A 17235-nucleotide genomic window follows, 5' to 3' on the forward strand; every position below is an offset into this window, starting at 1 on the left:
ATATATATTATATATATTTATATAATCACAGTTTCATGTATGTGTACATACACACATACTTACATATATATTAAGATATACAATTAAGAATTGTATCCCAATTCTATAAGCATAATTTTACAATTTTTAGAGGATGAGGAGGATAATGAAGATAGAATGAGTAAAAAGGTAATGAACACATCAGAGCACTTTTAGCCTCTGTGCCATTAATCATTTCCCCCGATACAGCAGTGAGAATAATTCTTTAAAAACATAAACTAAACTTCCTTCACTAAACTCCTTCAATTATTTCCCATGACACTTGAAAAAAAATCCAAACTCTTTAACTTGGCCTGACACAATCATAGGGTCCGTCTCTCCTCTGCTCCCCGTGCTCCTATATCCTGCCCCTTCCAGACGAGCTCCTCAGTGCAGGCTGCTGCTTGGAATGCTCCAACTCAAGCTTCCTGTGACTGGATCCTTTATTTTTTCAGTCAATCTCAGCTTAAACGTCATCTCCTAAGAGATGCATATCTCCCATGTAGCAGTTTTTTAAAATAAAAATTAAATATTTAATTATTTGCTGCTTCTTAATTTTCCTCCACTTGACTATAAGTTCTATATGGACAGGGAACTTACAAGTTTCATTTTCCAATGTACATGTGAAGCAATCAATGAATTATCCATGAATAAAGGAATACTCAAAGACAAAAATATTTGGATTTAAGGATTATTATTCCAAACTATTACACTCACCAATGAAACGCTTATTTGTCTAACCCTTTTTATTACAATTATAATTTTATAGTAAGCTATGAGTATTATAATTTAACTATGCTTTATAATTTGATGAACCAAATGTTAAAATTGGCTATTATAAAATTATCATTAGTTTGCTTGTCAATTTCTGTTTGCTAATAACTGATTCTGAAAATAAAGTTGTACATCTCTTCTAAACAAGTCAAACTTCTTTAATCATGATTAGATTGCTACCAACTTCAAAGAGTGAGACCATAGCAAATCTTATAAATTCTTTAACCTCTATGCTATAACTTTCACATCTATTAGATGAACATGTTGAACTAAATGCCTTCTAGCATCCTTTAAGCTCTTACATTTTGTGATTCAAAATTTTAACTTACATTTCCGATTTTCTCCTCTTTAATTGCATTTACATCCCCTTAATCCTATAAAAATGAATAAATAGAAAATTAAGATGATGGCTATGGCTATCTGCCTTTAATTTTTAGGATATTTTACCTCCTCTATACAAAAAATGTACATAACAAAGCATAGAATATTCTGGAACAAGTAAGATATCAGTATACGTTTTTCTCCATTTTGTATTGCTTTTACAAATCTAGTCCCATGTGTCGATTCCATGCACAGCTGGTTAGATTTATGAACATCATTACAGCACGTGTTCTTCTAATACTCACTCTGCCAGAGGACATGGCATGGGCCTTTTGGAACTGGTGAACTTCCAAGAGATAGCACAAATTGAGGTTTTGTATTTTACACCCGTAATGCCAAGCTAACAAAACTACAGAAGATATTGTTGAAAGCACCAAAGAACCTGATTTTTTTTGTTCTATATCTGTGTGCCTAGCCAGAGACTACAATTAAAAACAAAAAAAGTTTGAATGATTTTCTCTCATTATTTGAGAATAGGGTATTGAAAAATGATGACATCTGGATACGTGTTAAGAAAACTGCATAGAGACGGAAAACACTGGTATGTTTTAGAAAATCATTTTCATTAGTTTTAAAAATGAAAGATACTGTGAAAATCCTATTTCTCCTCAAACTTTTGCTTGCTAATTTTAAGATCCATTAGTGGACAAAAATCATTACTATGTTGCTTGCCTAATGGTGATTTTCTATTTCCCTTTTTTTCTTCTACTTTTTAAATTGGAGATGTACTGTAAGGAATACCTGTCCCTTCTCCACTGTTATGGACTAAATGTTTGTATCCCCTCAAAACTCATTTGTGGCAGCCCTAACCCCAAATGTGATGGTATTTGGAGGTGGGGACTTTAGGAGGTAATTAGGTTTAGATGAAGTCATGAGAGTGGTGCCCTCATGATAGGATTAGTGACCTTATTAAGAAGAGGAAGAGACACCAGAGCTCGCTCTCTGTCCCCAGTGAGAGGATACCGTAAGAAGGCAGAAAGCCAAGAAGACGACTCACATTAGAACTCAACTATGCTTGCACTCTGCTTGGACTTCACAGTCTCCAGAACTGTGCGAAATAAATGTCTGTTATTTAAGCCACTCAGTCTGTGTCATTGTGTTATAGCAACCCAACCGAAGATATTCCCCTTGAGTAATATTTATGTATTCAATTACACATTTATATTAGTATGGACTCATGGATGTGTATTTAATTCTGTGGGTTAATATCCAAAACTGTCATTTATTTTGTTGTTCAAATTGTTTCAGCTTAGGCCATCAGGAGCTTCTTCTGGTTAGCTCCTGTGCTTTTTCAACAGACCCCATCTTTTTGTGGGTACTTCCTTAAACTCTCTCACCACAAGGTGTTTCAGGTTAATCTTGTCTTTACCCTGCCCTGCCTGGAATCAACCACTGTTCCAAGGAGTCCTTCTTCTTTTTATTCCAGAATGATGTTTAGAAAGTAGGACCCGGGGTTTGCATAGTCTCAAAGTATTTCCCCAAAGCTATTTACCAATTAAAAAGGGAAAGATAGTAACTTCTGCTTTACCAAGTGATTAGGTTACTATCATCAGCAAAAAGACATACTGACATTACAAACCCCTTGATCTAATGCACTGAGGACACAGCATCATTTCAGTGGTATTACTGTCAAAAAAAAAGCACCACTTCATTCCAATCATGAGAAAAATCAAACAAATCTGAATTGAGGGACTCTCTACAAAATAAGTGATCAGCGCTCTTCAAAAGTGTTAAGTTCATGAAGGAAAAGGAAAGAGTGAGGCAATTTTACACACTGGAGAGGCTAAGAAGAAATAGCTACTAAATGCAATGTCAAAATACCAGATAGGATCCTGAAACAGAAAGAAAAAGCATTAGGGGAAAAATTGATGAAATTCAAATGAGAGCTGTAGATTAGTTAATAGTGTTGTATCAATGTTAATTTCCAAGTTTTGAAAGTTTCATTGTTACTATGAACATTGTTAATATCAGAGGAAGCTGAGTTGGGAGATATATGAGAACTGCACTATTTTTGAAACTTTCAGCAAGTCTAAAATTAGTTCAAAATAAAAAGTTTTTTAAATAATCAAATATAATTTCTTATTAATAACATCAAACTATTTATATTTTGTTTATTATATACTTTTTTCTAGCACAAAGGAAGAAACCTATACTAATAAATGAATGGCACAATGGAGAGCTCCAATCCATGCCTAGGCAATCTGAATGAAAATATTTTCCCACCAAATGTATGTTTTGACCTTTAAAATTCTGAGACCATAATTTCTAAAAGTAATATTCGCCATGAATTCTAATAATAAAATTTTCCCAAATATCAATTTTTTTACATTTGAGTCAAGTTATTTTAAGCATTTTAGAAGTAGAACTTATAAAAAATTAACTGATTAATCATATGAAGGTCTTGTAAAAGAAAAACAAATAACAAAACAACAAAAATATTGTAAGAATTTAAGTGGCTTAGTTCTAAAGTTAAATTAAATTAGTTAACTTTATTGAGCACATATTTTCTGCCCAATATTCTTCTAGAGATAATATTAAATTGCTAGATAGGGACTATGTTATATTGCAAAAATGGGCACAATTCTTTACTCAGTCCTTGATCCACATACTTTGCAGGGCAACTCTACCATTACTCCCATCAAAAAGTGGAATCTGTCCCATACTCCTTAAATCTGGCCTGGTTTTGTGACTTGCTTTGACCAAAACAACACAGCAGAACTGACAGTGATCTAGTTCCAAGACACCTTGTGTGCTTCGTCTCATTCTCTTGGACCCTTGTCTCTGCCATGAGAACAAGCGTGGGCTAGCCTGTTGGAGTATGTGCCGTCTCATGGAAGAGATCCCAGTTGTCCCAGATGAGGCCACTTTAGACCAAACTTCAGCAAGTCAAACATCAGGCCCGAGATTAGCAGAATCACCTACCTGATCCACATGACTGACAGTAGATGCGCAACTGGTTGAGCTGTACGCTAGTGAGCAATAATAAGTCCTTACTGTTTCAAGTCACTAAGTTCTGAGGTGGTTACTTATGTAGTAATAGCTAACTGATACAAGGATTTTTTTTTTTTTTTATAATGCACAAAAGGAAAATGTGGTACAGAAAAGTTAAATAAATTGTTCAAGTTTGCACCAAGATTAAGTGGCGAGTTATAATCCCACATCTGTCTGACTCCAAAATGTATGTTTTTCATTATGCAATAGTCTCCCAAAATCCAGCGTGTTCTTATTTTCAGTATTTCTGTATGCATACTAAGTACCTTCCCTAGATTCAATTTGTAAAATTATTAGATCCAATTACAAGTGAATAATCCATTCTGAATAACCATACGCTAAATACTGTTCTGATTAAAGATACATTTATTATACTTGATATGCTTTCATAATCATCCCACATTCTTTTTTTAACATGAAATCAAATAAGCTACACAGTAACAATTATTAAGTATCACAATGGATGCTTTCAAAATATGCCTCTTTATACTTACTTCTTAAGTAGTGTATCTTATTTTTACACAAGTGTTTAATATGGATTTTACAGTATAAATATAATTACATAAACATTCTTGAAGAGATCTGACACCTAATTTTATTTTCAATTTTAAAATATATAAAGTAAATTACCAGTTGAGCTTAGAAAATTGTGATAAAAATTCTGTAGGATCTTTATGTCAACAGTCTGTTATGTACAAATATCTTTTTGCAAGGTTACATTTGAGGCTTTTCTTTATTTTTAATTCCCTAGAGTTGATGGTTCAAAAAAGACAGAGAGAAATAAATAGATCTAAAACAAATTTTGAAAGTGAGACTGCAGTGCAATTTTCTTTTAATTAAACCATAAAGTACAAGTTCCAAATAGTTAATCTCATTTGATTTAGAAAAGACTTTTCAAGTCTTTAATAAACAACTTGCAATGGACAAGATAGTTTTAAACACTCTAACCAAGGTTCTGTTGTGCTGGAGGTATTCAAGTAAACTAAATAATAGTATTTTGGAGTGACCAAAATGAAACCTGTGGGATATTTTCTGGCCCACATGTTACCACAGTTAAAGAACATCTTAAACAATCAAAGCTATAGTTACACTTCATTTATATTCAATTTCAGGTCTTTGTTCAACGTCGTTGAATTAAAGCCGTGACGAAGCATTTTTAATGTACTTTTTTTGTTTTTGTGAGGAAGATTGGCCCTGGGCTGACATCTGTGCCCATCTTCCTCTACTTTATATGTGGGACGCCTGCCACACCATGGCTTGATAAGTGGTGCGTAGGTTCGTGCCTGGCATCCAAATCTGCGAACCCTGGGCCGCCAAAGCAGAGCGCGCGAACTAAACTACGCCACCAGGTCGGCCCCTTAATGTACATTTTTGCCTTGAAATATAATATATAATGTACTTTAAAATAGTAAGCATAGTGCAAATATACTATCATTGATTTTATGTTTCTTTTCATCATAGTTTCTTAGGTTCTTGATTAAATTCATGACTAGTTAAGAATTGGGAATGAAGAAGCATTTGAAGAATACATAAATAAATTTTTTTAATAGACTGTAAAAATTGAATTTTCTTTGCTCCTTTGTGATTGATATTAATTTATATTTTGAAAACTGGAAGTAATTGCTGAAACAAAATTAAATCAAATTCTTAATTTTAAAAGAGCTCCCAGCATGTAACAAATAAAGTTTCAAATGAGAACTATTTCCTGAAACACTTGACCACCACAGGTGTACCAGGGATGGTGAACAGGCAGAAAAAGTCCTAAAAATATCACATATGGGTAGATATACTAGACACTATGTATTATATGACTCTATAGATATTATTTTGCATTATCAACCTCTCTGATTTAATGAACTATAATATACAAGATATAATATATAATGTGAACTATAACCATAAGATCTTGAGGTTGAGTGAGTCAAAAGTTAGGTTATATTTTTTCCTAAAATTGTTAAAGTATTATACAATACAATTTAATTCTTAATCAATTGAAATTATTAACCTATTTTGTTTTCCTTTCTATTACTCTACTAAAATGATCTAAATGTAATCTTTTTAAACAAAGTACACCTTGAACATCTGACACAGCAGTCTATGGTGTGAGTCCTGGAACCAGACTGCTTAGGTTCAAAAATGGACTCTACCACTCACAACAGTTCTATGAAGTTGTCCCTACTATAAAGTTGGAAACACTAAGGTTTAGAAAGTTACCTAATACTCCAGTGTCAAACTCTGTTAATTGACAGAGGTAAGATAGCAACCTCAGTTTGTCAGACTTCCAAGCCTGGCTCTTAATCACTAACTCCAGATGCTTTAATATGGATAATCTCAAACATTACCCGAATGAGCTTATCATCAAGATGACACAGAAGACAATATAACATCTCTGCTGCCATGCCTCAAAATATACCCCACCAATAGACACACTAACTCATATGAAATAATCCATCCAACTCACCGCTTTAAAATTTTCTAAGCTTTACAATTAGACCATTCAAGTTTGACAAACATTTCTATTTTAATAAATAAGCAATCAGATACCAGGTTTCTAATATTGTCTTATTTTCTGGAGTGTTTAGAACTTGTCCACAACTGATAGAGAGTTTATAGAGTTAAACTAAGCAGAGCTATTTTTATTTCTTATTTGAGTCAATCAAGTAGCAATTAAGCTTAACTCCCTTTATCTTTTCCCATCTCAAACATTCCAAAAAACTAAAATAAAACTTTGCTAAATCCCAGCCTTTTCATCCAAACTCATACACAAAATTATCCAAAAGTGGAGAATTGTAGGGTGAGAGTATATGTGTCTGATAGTTTTCCTTTATTCTCTTACTGAATTCAAAGTCCTTGACATTCAGCTACAAAGACTTGGCCATTTGTTTTGTCTCCAAATTCCTTCAGACTGGGATACTGAGCCTCCAGTGAATTCATCTTTAAAAAGATTGCATTTAAAAATGTCCTTTGAAGTTTATTATAACAATTTTACCCACTTGAGAAAATTTCCTTTCTAAAGAAATTTCTGTGATCTTGGAGGAATTTCTCTTATTTACTAACTATTCTAAGTCATGACTTATGTTTAACATTTTACATACATTATCACCTGTTATTCTGCCAACAACAATACTATTAGTCTAATTTTACCCATAGGAGACCGGGGCTCAAAAAAGTTAAGTAAGTTACTAAAAGTCTCATGGCTAGAGAGATTCAAACTGATATTGTGGATTCAGATCTCTGTGCTTACCAAGTCCATGCCCTGTGCATTTCATATGACCAAATATTCATTATCTAACATGATTTTTAATGCTAAAATATAAAACCAGAAAATGTGGACCCTGCATATGAAATATGCAATCTCTTGCTTATAGAGATTATAAAATTATTTTGAAGACTAATTCTAGAATTTTACTTTCTTCAGTCTGGGCTTCATGAATCAAGTGCTTTAGTTCCTCAAACCTCCCAACTTAGACAAGACTAACATTTCCTAGTTAAAATTTTTTATAATATTAGAAAATAAGAATAGTAATGATAATTTCAAAATTGTGACACACAAAACTTTGTATTTTTCATTAATTTGGTAGAAAAAAATTAACTCGATTGGCAGGTATAGAGAAAAAAAGGGAAAAAAGTAAAAGATCATTTATCGAGGACCAGTGATGGTACAATATATTATTTCATTTTGTTTAATCTTCAAACAATAGCCAAATCAGTGAAATAATTATCCATTTTTTTATGATCAGAATCCAAGTTTGAAAGAGATTAACTGACTTGCCAGGTCACACAGCTAGTGAGTAACTTGGTCTTTTCTCCCAGGGCAGATATCCTGTGAATGCACGTTACTTGTTAATCAGAAGCCCAGGCGTAGGACTGAGGCAGTGTCAATGAAACACGAATTACCAGCACACATAGCGTTTCCTCCCTAGCATATTCCCCATGAGCACATTTTGTTAACTGTTTTTTTGTGAAGCATTGTTTGCATAAGAAGAGAGTGAGGGATGATCCTGGGACATCTGAATAATCTACTAGAACACTTGCAAGTGAAAACATTTATATCAACAACACTGCCATGATACCTAGTTTCATTCAAGATGCGTCTAGAAATTCATGTTTTGTTGGGAATGTACTGGTTGGTAAGACAAGTTCAAAATAGTTTAGGGGGAAAGTTTTACCAAAACTCTTTTCAAACCAGTAAGTTATAATATTATATTTCATCCAGTCTATTACATCATTGATTATCATATGCACTACCAGATACTTTAAAAGTAAAGAAGTGGCCAATGGCAACTGTAAGGTAGCATCAACTGGAAGATGCATCCTAATTTTAGGGATATTAAAATATGGGAAAATATGCATCTTAGAAGCCATGAAATATTGTAGATATTATCAATGTGTTTTGTTTTGTTTTGTTTTGTTTTTTGGTGAGGAAGATTAGCCCTGAGCTAACATCTGTTGCCAATCCTCCTCTTTTTGTTGAGGAAGATTGGCCCTGGGCTAACATCCGTGCCCATTTTCCTCTACTTTATATGTGGGATGCCAGCCACAGCATGGCTTGACAAGCGGTGTATGGGTCCGCGCCCGGGATCCGAACATGAGAACCCTGGGCCGCCGAAGCAGAGTGTGCAAACTTAACCACTATGCCACTGGGCCAGCCCATCAATGTGTTTTAATGTCAAAATACATTGGGATTCTTTGAAAGCAAACACAATAACTGGATTATCATGTACAAACCTTTGGTCTCTAATTCCAAATATTTTCATAAATAATCCTGCCAGCAGAGTGATGAGAGATTAATGATGCCACACCATAAGGAAGCCCCAGGGAAGAGCAGCAACAGGGAAATATCAATATATATATAATTCTATTTGCACTGATTCTGAGGTAGGCCATTGTCAACAATTAACTTTGTCATATTTTATTGTATCTAAAAATTTTCTATCCTGAGCCTCAGTCTTAGGAACATTGATAGCTGTTAAGTTGCATAAAATTAACAAGGGAAGAAGGCTTGTTGAAGCTAGAAAAGGAGAGGTGACTATGATTTTATCCATTTGCATTAAATTGCTCAAGAAATAAATCAGATCAACAGCAAATACATCTTTTAGGTGACTTGACCCACATATTGGTTACCTAGGATTCCAATGAAACATTTAGCTATTGCAGCCTTAGGGCATCCATGTATTGACAATTTACAGAAGTTTTCTTCATCTAATTTGTTCTGCTATTCCTAAGGAGGGAAAAAAATAAAAAAACCCAGTTACCTTAGCAACTGCAAGGTTACATTTTATCTTGAAGCTGCAGAGCGTTTTCAAAAAAAGAAAAGTGCATCCGTACTGACATTCCATCCTCACTGGGTGATGGCTTTAGTAGTCAGGTTGAGAATAACATGCAAACACCTTTATCTTCCTGCTGCCCAACCTTCAATGACAGCATTTTGCATTGATCATCTTCATATTTTTTTTCTTTTATGAGAAATGAGGGAATTACCAATATCAAATATGGATAAAACGAAGTTGTCAGAGAGAGGCTACAGAAAATGTAGTTCATCACACCTGACCTTCATTATTTCTGTGAGAAGAGAAATTGGTGGACAATTGGCAATTGTTATAACGGGAAAATAAACATCCTGTCAAGTGTCAGTGGCTAGAAAGTCAATTTCCAGCCCTAATAGAAGATAGCTGTAAGCCTGTCTGCAGAAGAATAGATTTCTCAGAAAGTACTAAGTTAAAAACACATTTTAACAATTTAATTTGAAAATCACTCTAAAAGCTGTGGTTCTTGAGCTTCCATACTTGAGGCTACATAGTAAAGGGCACTTGTCAGATCTTAGCCTGTGACTTCAGCTATGCCCAAGGTATGACTGGCTTTAAAAAGGAACTCAGGAGTAAGGAAAATGGACAGGAAAATGAAATATAAGACAGTGTCTTAGGTTCCTTTTCCTTAAAATGACTGAAACTCAAATTGAAGTAGCTTAACAATAAAAAGGAATATAAACTCTAGGGACCTTGGACTCCCCAAACTCCCAGGTCCATTTCCTCAAGACTGGGAGACGGCCCTGCTCTGCCTGGGCCCTCTCCCTGCACAGCGGCCTGGCATCTCTCTCCAGGCAGTGAGCTGGGCAATCTTACAAGTCCCCTCTTTGGTTTCCAGTCTCTCTGGGATCCTGTCCCGTTGTTGTCTGATGCCCAATGTCTTGAGTGCTGTTGCTTCATATACTAAGCAATTTTCACTTGTTTCAAGCAGAAAGGTAGAGCCAGTCCCTTCTGTTCTATCTTAACCAGAAGCACAAGTCTTTTCTCTCCCCCAACATTTAATTCCACAAAGATCTCTGACTGATTGCCCCTGCTTGTGCTCTACTCTCATTTATAGACAGTCACTATGTCCAAGCACGGGGGACAACACGATTAGCAAGAACCGAGTCACATATCCAAACTTGTGGATCTACATGTTCAACTGCCAGTTTAAGGAAAAAAAGTAAAACTATTTGCCAGATGACCAAAACTAATAGCTATCAGAATCCACTTCAGAAAATATGTTCTTATCTAAAAAAATGACTTTTGGGGGAATGTCAATTCCATTTCAAACTTATTTGTGGTTTTATTGTTTCAAGCATTCCTGGCACATATCCTGTGTGCCTGGTAATATGGTAGCCACGGGAACACTAAGATGAACAAGTGTGGCCCTGACAGCTCATATTCCAGAGTGTTTCCTTTGCACACTGTTTTCCAGTTTTGTAAAGCATCCACAGACCCTATCTCCCCTGATCCACATGATGGCTCTGGGATAGATTTGGCTTAGAATGGTAACATTATTGATTTTGAACCCATCTTTCAGATGTCTCATTTTAAACATGAAGAAACGGGGCAATGGTCCAGCCACACATCAAAGGTGAAGTGACTATGAAGCAGCAAACTTGATATTGTTGAAGTGTTGAATAGTGTTAATGTGGTGTGAACTGAGGCCGCTCACACACTCTCCCCTGCTCTTTCCACTACACCAAAGAGTACCATCCTGCCTGGACTGCAGAGCTGGATATGAACTCTTACCTTCAAATATGGAATTTTATTTCTTACTGTTTTTAAACCAAATAAATTACTCCACCCTTCACTGAATAAAACTCATTTGTTATTTTCTTATTTTTATTGCCTACCCTTCATTCCCCACCCCAAAGCCAAGGAATGCTCTGCCCTTTTCTTTAGCTAGCTCATAAGACCCACATTAAATAAACGGGCAAAATTTTTATAAAATAATGTTGAATGGGGAAAATGATAATAAATCTCTATATAAGAATAATCAAATATTATTTTAAAATATATGTTATACACACATGTAAAGATTATAAGATAATATGCCAAAATATTAACAGTTTTTAAAAATCCAGTTGCTGATTAGTGGGTGATTTTCACTTTAGTCCTCATTTTTTTTTTTTGTATTTTCTAAATTTTTGACAATGAGCATGTTATATATATAAAGTTATTCTTACAACTAACCTCTAAAAAAAATTTATCTCATCTACTTCTTGATGCAAATCTTCCCTGATTAACCCAATTTAATAAAATGTTATTACTTTATTTGCATTACAGTGTTGCATAATGCACTATAAATATTATGATACATTCTACATGTGTATTTATTATCTCCACCTGAATTATATGATACTTGAAGGCAGAAAACGTATGTTTTTTATTTTCTTTTAAATCTTCTAAAAATTAACCTGCTCAGTTAAAGGCATTAACCAAATGACTTCTAAAATTGTGCATTTCTTGTCTGTGAATCGTGAAGGAGATTCAAATAATAACTATAGCTGATATTTATTGTGTTCATACTATGTGCTAGGTTCTGTTCTGAGCAGTTTTATATGTCCTATCTTATTTAATCCTCAAAATATTTCTTTTTAGTTTTCATTTTATATACAAGGAAACTCAAATGTAGGGATAGATCAATTTATCTAAGGTTTCACAGCTAGGAAGTGACAGAACCAGTATTTAAACCAACTAGGTTACCCCCTAGTCTGAACCACTACACAACAAATAGTTTTCATGCTTCAACAATGTTAAAAATCTCTGTGAGGCAGGGATGAAGTGTTGAAGGAGGGATTTATACAGGTTGTTTAACATTCATTTCCTCATAGGAATAATACTAGTACTTTCCTAAAAGCACTGTTTTAAAAATTAAATAAACATATGATCATGACTTAGCATTAGTGCCTGGCACAGAGAGAGGGCTCTATAAATGCTAATATTAATATTGTTACATGTATGTGCCAGCTAGTGTGAATTCAGTTAGGTTAGAATAGCAACAAGGCTAAGCAGACACTTTTTAAGAATAAGTGTGAACTAAGGACATGCCTCCACTCTAAGGAAATTCGTTTCCTATAGGCTTTTCTGCAGAGCTTTTCTATACCACTAAGATAGCTGCAGCCATTCCTCTTCAAGATTCTTCTTTTCTTGAAACTCAGACGCTTTGCTTTACAGTTTTATTTTGAAATGAATTGGCACTGCCATAGGATTATGAATTGGTTGTCATGATCAAAACAGAAGCATATCAATTTTTAATCTTTAACTTTTAATCTTGTCCCAAATAAGTAAACAAAAAAACCCCATAAGAAAGCCAGGTCAAATCTTGCCTGTTCTAGTAAATAGGTCAGCTTTCAACACAAGAGTAAAATAAATATAGAGAATTTTAAGTTAGCTTCAGAGCCTACTATTTATGAAAATATGGGGTTACTTTTCAAGTAACGACTAAGATTTTACTAGACATTTCTCCTCCATCCTTTTTTTCAGTTCCATAGACATACCTGCATAAGTGACCTCAAATTCAGCCTACTTTGAAAATAATTTTCTAAGGCTTAGTGAAAAAAGACTAATTTCTGTAGCCACCCGCCAGTTTCTGGGGCCATGATTGATTGATGGCTTATAAAGTCTTTTTACACAGCACTGACATTTTAAAGATACTGGCCAGTCTGAACTTTCCATCTGGCGTGCCTGATTTCCTTTGTCCCACTTTCCTATAGTGACTTATTCTGTCCTTGAGCTCTAAACTACTTTGATTTAATTTAGGCCTGGAGGCTTGGGGAAAGTTTATTTAAACAAGAAATGAGAGTAATGCCTCCAATGGTGCATGGTGATGGGGAAGCAAATCCCTCATTCCATGGCATTTATTTATGTAATAACTCAACTGCCAAGTACAACCAGAGAGATATTCCAAAAACCTCCATGCACTTACATAAAAGTAGCAGGAGAGGTGGTCAATGCTGGCAAAATGAAGAGGAAGATGGAGAAAATTAATTTATTTCAGGCCAAAATAAACTCAACTTTGGTCTTTGGAAAAGAGATCATTGAAGCAAATAAGACCTATATTACTTAGTGCTGGGGAAGCAGTCAGTGCTTTTTAAAACATTCTATTACACATTATATCATTAAACTTTCATTCATAGTAACACTGTGACATAGTAAAACAGTTTTCTCCGAGTCTTGCAGCTAGTCAACTACTAAAGACCTGGCTCTTTACGCAGGGAGCATTCTATGAGAACAGCGTCTCTGTCCCAATCTTCCTTCCATTTTGTTTATCCAAAAATAAATCCAAAGCACCTTCTATATAATAGATCCAAAATGCAAACCTATTTATGCTATTAATTAACACTATTAATGCTTTGCTTTTGAAGACTGGTACTACAACCCCTTTATAGATGCTATCATAAAAAAGGCAGACACTGGAGACTTAGTTAAATGTTGTTTAACGGTGATAAATATTCACAGGTAATATTACTTTATAGGGAAGTGCTTTTGGCCTATCTAAATCTCAATACTTTTGTAAAGCATTAGTATACTATGTATATATTATATAAAAACTATATAGTAGTCTAGAGGTGTATATCTAGAGAGAGAGAGAGAGCACACACCTCTATACTATATAGAACCATGGGAAAGTTAAGAACAGTTTTGAAATATTAGTACAAATGGACTATCCCAGTTTGGAAGATATACATGACAAGGTTCAAATCCCAGGCTAGATATCTCTAAGCTCCCAAAAGGTTTCTGAGCATCTCCTTCTACCACTCAGTAAGATTATGGTCAAAGAATCAAAGGAGCACTAGAAAAGAGTCATCAGATCTCAGTTCAAGCAATAGTTTCATCTTGAGCAAGTCACTTCATTTTTTCTTAGACTTAAGATTACTCGCCTATAAAACAAAAGTGCTGATTTCTAGAATAGTTAAAATCTATTCTAGTGCTAGTATTCTGTGATACCACGATTTTGATCTAAGCACTAGAAAGGTAATTCTGCTGCAAAAGAAAAAATTATGAATTCTCAAGTAAAATGTAAATGAGTGTGCAATTATGATTCACATTGAGTGAGAAAAATTGTCTGGATGTGGGCTGCATTTGCTAGGCACCAAGAATTCTGAGTTATCTGTACAAAATTTTATATTCTTAATACCATGCTTATTTTCTAAAAAAGGACTCATAGCAGTTTAAAAGAAAAACTCACCTATAATAAGTCAAATAAAATTATTTAAGAAAAAAAGATTAGAGATCACATAGAAAGCAAAGAAACCATGATACTAGAATCTGGGATGAGGTGATTAATGATGCCCTTAGTTTCTGTTTTGTTTCCTCTTATTGCAAACAAATTACTCTAAACTTAGCAACTTAAAACATCAAACATACATTATCTCATACTTTCTGTGGGTTAGGAATCACAGCATGGCTTAGCTGGGGGCTTCTAGCTCAAAGTCCATCATGAAGTTGCAGTCAGTATGTTGTCTGGGGCTGCAAACTTATCTATAACACGACTGTGGTTAGTCCTGCTTCCAAGCTCACTCACATGCTTGCTGGCAAGATTTAGTTCTTTGTGGGCTGTTGGGCTGAGGACCTCAGTTCCTCACTAGCTGTTGGCTAGAGACCTCTATCAATTCCTTGCCATGTGGGCCTCCCAACAGGGCAGATTACAACACAGCAATTGACTTCTCCCAAAGCAAGTGAGTGAGAGCACCCAAGATGCAAGTCACAGTCTTTTTACAACTGAATATCAGAAACGACATTCCATGACTCATGCTGTATTCTATAGTTAGGGGCAACTCAATAAGTCCAGCCCTCACTGATGGGAAGGGTATTACAAAAGATTATGAATGCTAAGAGGCAGGGATCATTGAAGACCACCTTAGAGGCTGCCTAACACAGCTCTGTACAGTCAAAGCAAAAAGATATAAAGATACTGATTGCACAGTTCTTAATACATGATAAAATGATAATTATTCATCTTTTATGGAAATATTTTCATGTTAATAGTTCTAAAAGAATTTTTTCATATGCATTTGTATGCACAGACCATGAGCAATGTAATGTATAATGTCCTGAACAGTTGCTTACAATATTCAGAAGTATCTTTCATAGTCATATCACAGTATTAAACTATGAATGAGGGTATTTAAATGCGGACAAATCTAATGCTACTTTCAAGGTATTTAATATGATAGAGAACCCAGAAAAAAAATAGAGAATTAATGTCAGTGTTTTTCAAAACTTTAGTGTGCTTAAGATTAAATTATGCACGTACACAGGTAAATATTCAGGTACACCTCAGTTGTACAAAATTCAGTCTTTAGGGGATGGGCATAGACTTTTTTTACCTTATACTATGCAATCTAGGTAATTCTGATGCATTAGATCCAGAAACCCTCCTTTTTTTTTTTTTTTTGTGAGGAAGATTAGCCCTGAGCTAACTTTCATTGCCAATCCTCCCCTTTTTGCTGAGGAAGAGTGGCCCTGGGCTAACATCCGTGCCCATCTTCCTCTACTTTATATGGGTCACTACCACAGCATGGCTTGACATGTGGTGTGTCGGTCCACGCCTGGGATCCGAACTTGTGAACTCCGGGCCACTGAAGCAGGTGCGTGAACTTAACCGCTACACCACTGGGCTGGCCTCCAGAAACCACATTTTTAGAAACACTTCTTTATATGGTTTCTCAGCTGTCAATGCCTCTTCTACATTCTTGGCAGTTAATACAACAAAGATCCATTCTGGCTCTGTATCAGGCATTTTAGTCAATTTCTTATGTTCTCCCACATGCAGATTCTCTGGTCAAGTTGGTGAAAATTTTACAAATCAATATGAGGCAAAACAAAAGATCAGAATGTGAAAGACTGAGATACAATGCTTTGCTTTTTTAAGTGACAGAATTCAAGGAATTAAGAGCAATTACAGAGTTACACATTTTAGTTTCATGTTTTTATTTTTAAGGTTTTACTTTTCATTATGCTTATGGTGTTTTGTATCTTATGAAAAGCTTTATCCATGAATGCACTCTTTAATACCTGTTACCATTTCACTATATTGCTACCAATTAACTTCAGGAATATGCATAGAAAATACAGGAATTGTAAAAATTACTGTCAAATTTGTCAAAAATCTTAATCAACTATAACCTCTTTAGGCATGGAGATGTCCAGAAAAGTGATGATCTTAAACAAATTCTACTCCAATGTAAGCAATATACAATTGATTGGCTATGCCGTTGCCCAGGGCAACCAGCATTTAAATATTAAGTTAAATGATATACCATACGGATAAACATTGAATAGTTTTAGTGTTGTCAGCTATATAAAGCTTTATCGTTTAAAGAACTTAACATTGCTTTCTGGAAGAACTAGAATTAATGACATTATAGCAAATTTGGAACACTGACAGTTATTATTTATATCAATTAGATATATAAAATTTTACCACTGGACTAATTATAAATTCTATCACTACAAAATAAAAAAACAGCTACAGAATGACTACTTTTGACAGCCTTAAAAATATCCATACAGCAATCCCATAAGGAACATGGAAAAAGTTTTGATGTTATGTATATGACTTACCCTGAATTTAGATGATTTAAAACTAAAACTACCTTTATGCCACGTATTGTAGGAAAAATATGCTTAATAATTAAAACAACTTCACCAAACCCCATGAATATATACAGAGCAGCAAAAATGGTGATGTAACTATTTCACATAAATTGAGTGAATTATTGCCTCAAGCTATAAAGAGTATGGGAAAAACAAAATAAAAGTAATGGCAGCTCCA

At 34.6% G+C, this 17235-nt stretch overlaps 1 protein-coding gene across 8 annotated transcripts in view; it reads right to left on the bottom strand.

Annotated features, from left to right (window-relative positions):
- Nucleotides 1-17235, bottom strand: part of NAALADL2 (N-acetylated alpha-linked acidic dipeptidase like 2) — a 1285146-nt gene that overhangs the window by 852673 nt on the left and 415238 nt on the right. For 3 of the 8 annotated variants that reach the window (XM_058556328.1, XM_058556327.1, XM_058556329.1), the window contains 2 exons: nt 9289-9385; nt 1122-1166 (listed from right to left, as the gene is read on the bottom strand). The exons of 3 other annotated variants lie outside the window; for them this stretch is intronic. The gene's annotated coding sequence lies outside the window, so the exon portion shown is untranslated. The remainder of the gene's footprint in view (nt 1-1121; nt 1167-9288; nt 9386-17235) is intronic. 2 more of the 8 variants (XM_058556331.1, XM_058556332.1) reach the window with 2 other exon arrangements.

This window comes from Diceros bicornis, chromosome 15, assembly GCF_020826845.1.
Source record: "Diceros bicornis minor isolate mBicDic1 chromosome 15, mDicBic1.mat.cur, whole genome shotgun sequence".
Classification (NCBI taxonomy): domain Eukaryota; kingdom Metazoa; phylum Chordata; class Mammalia; order Perissodactyla; family Rhinocerotidae; genus Diceros; species Diceros bicornis.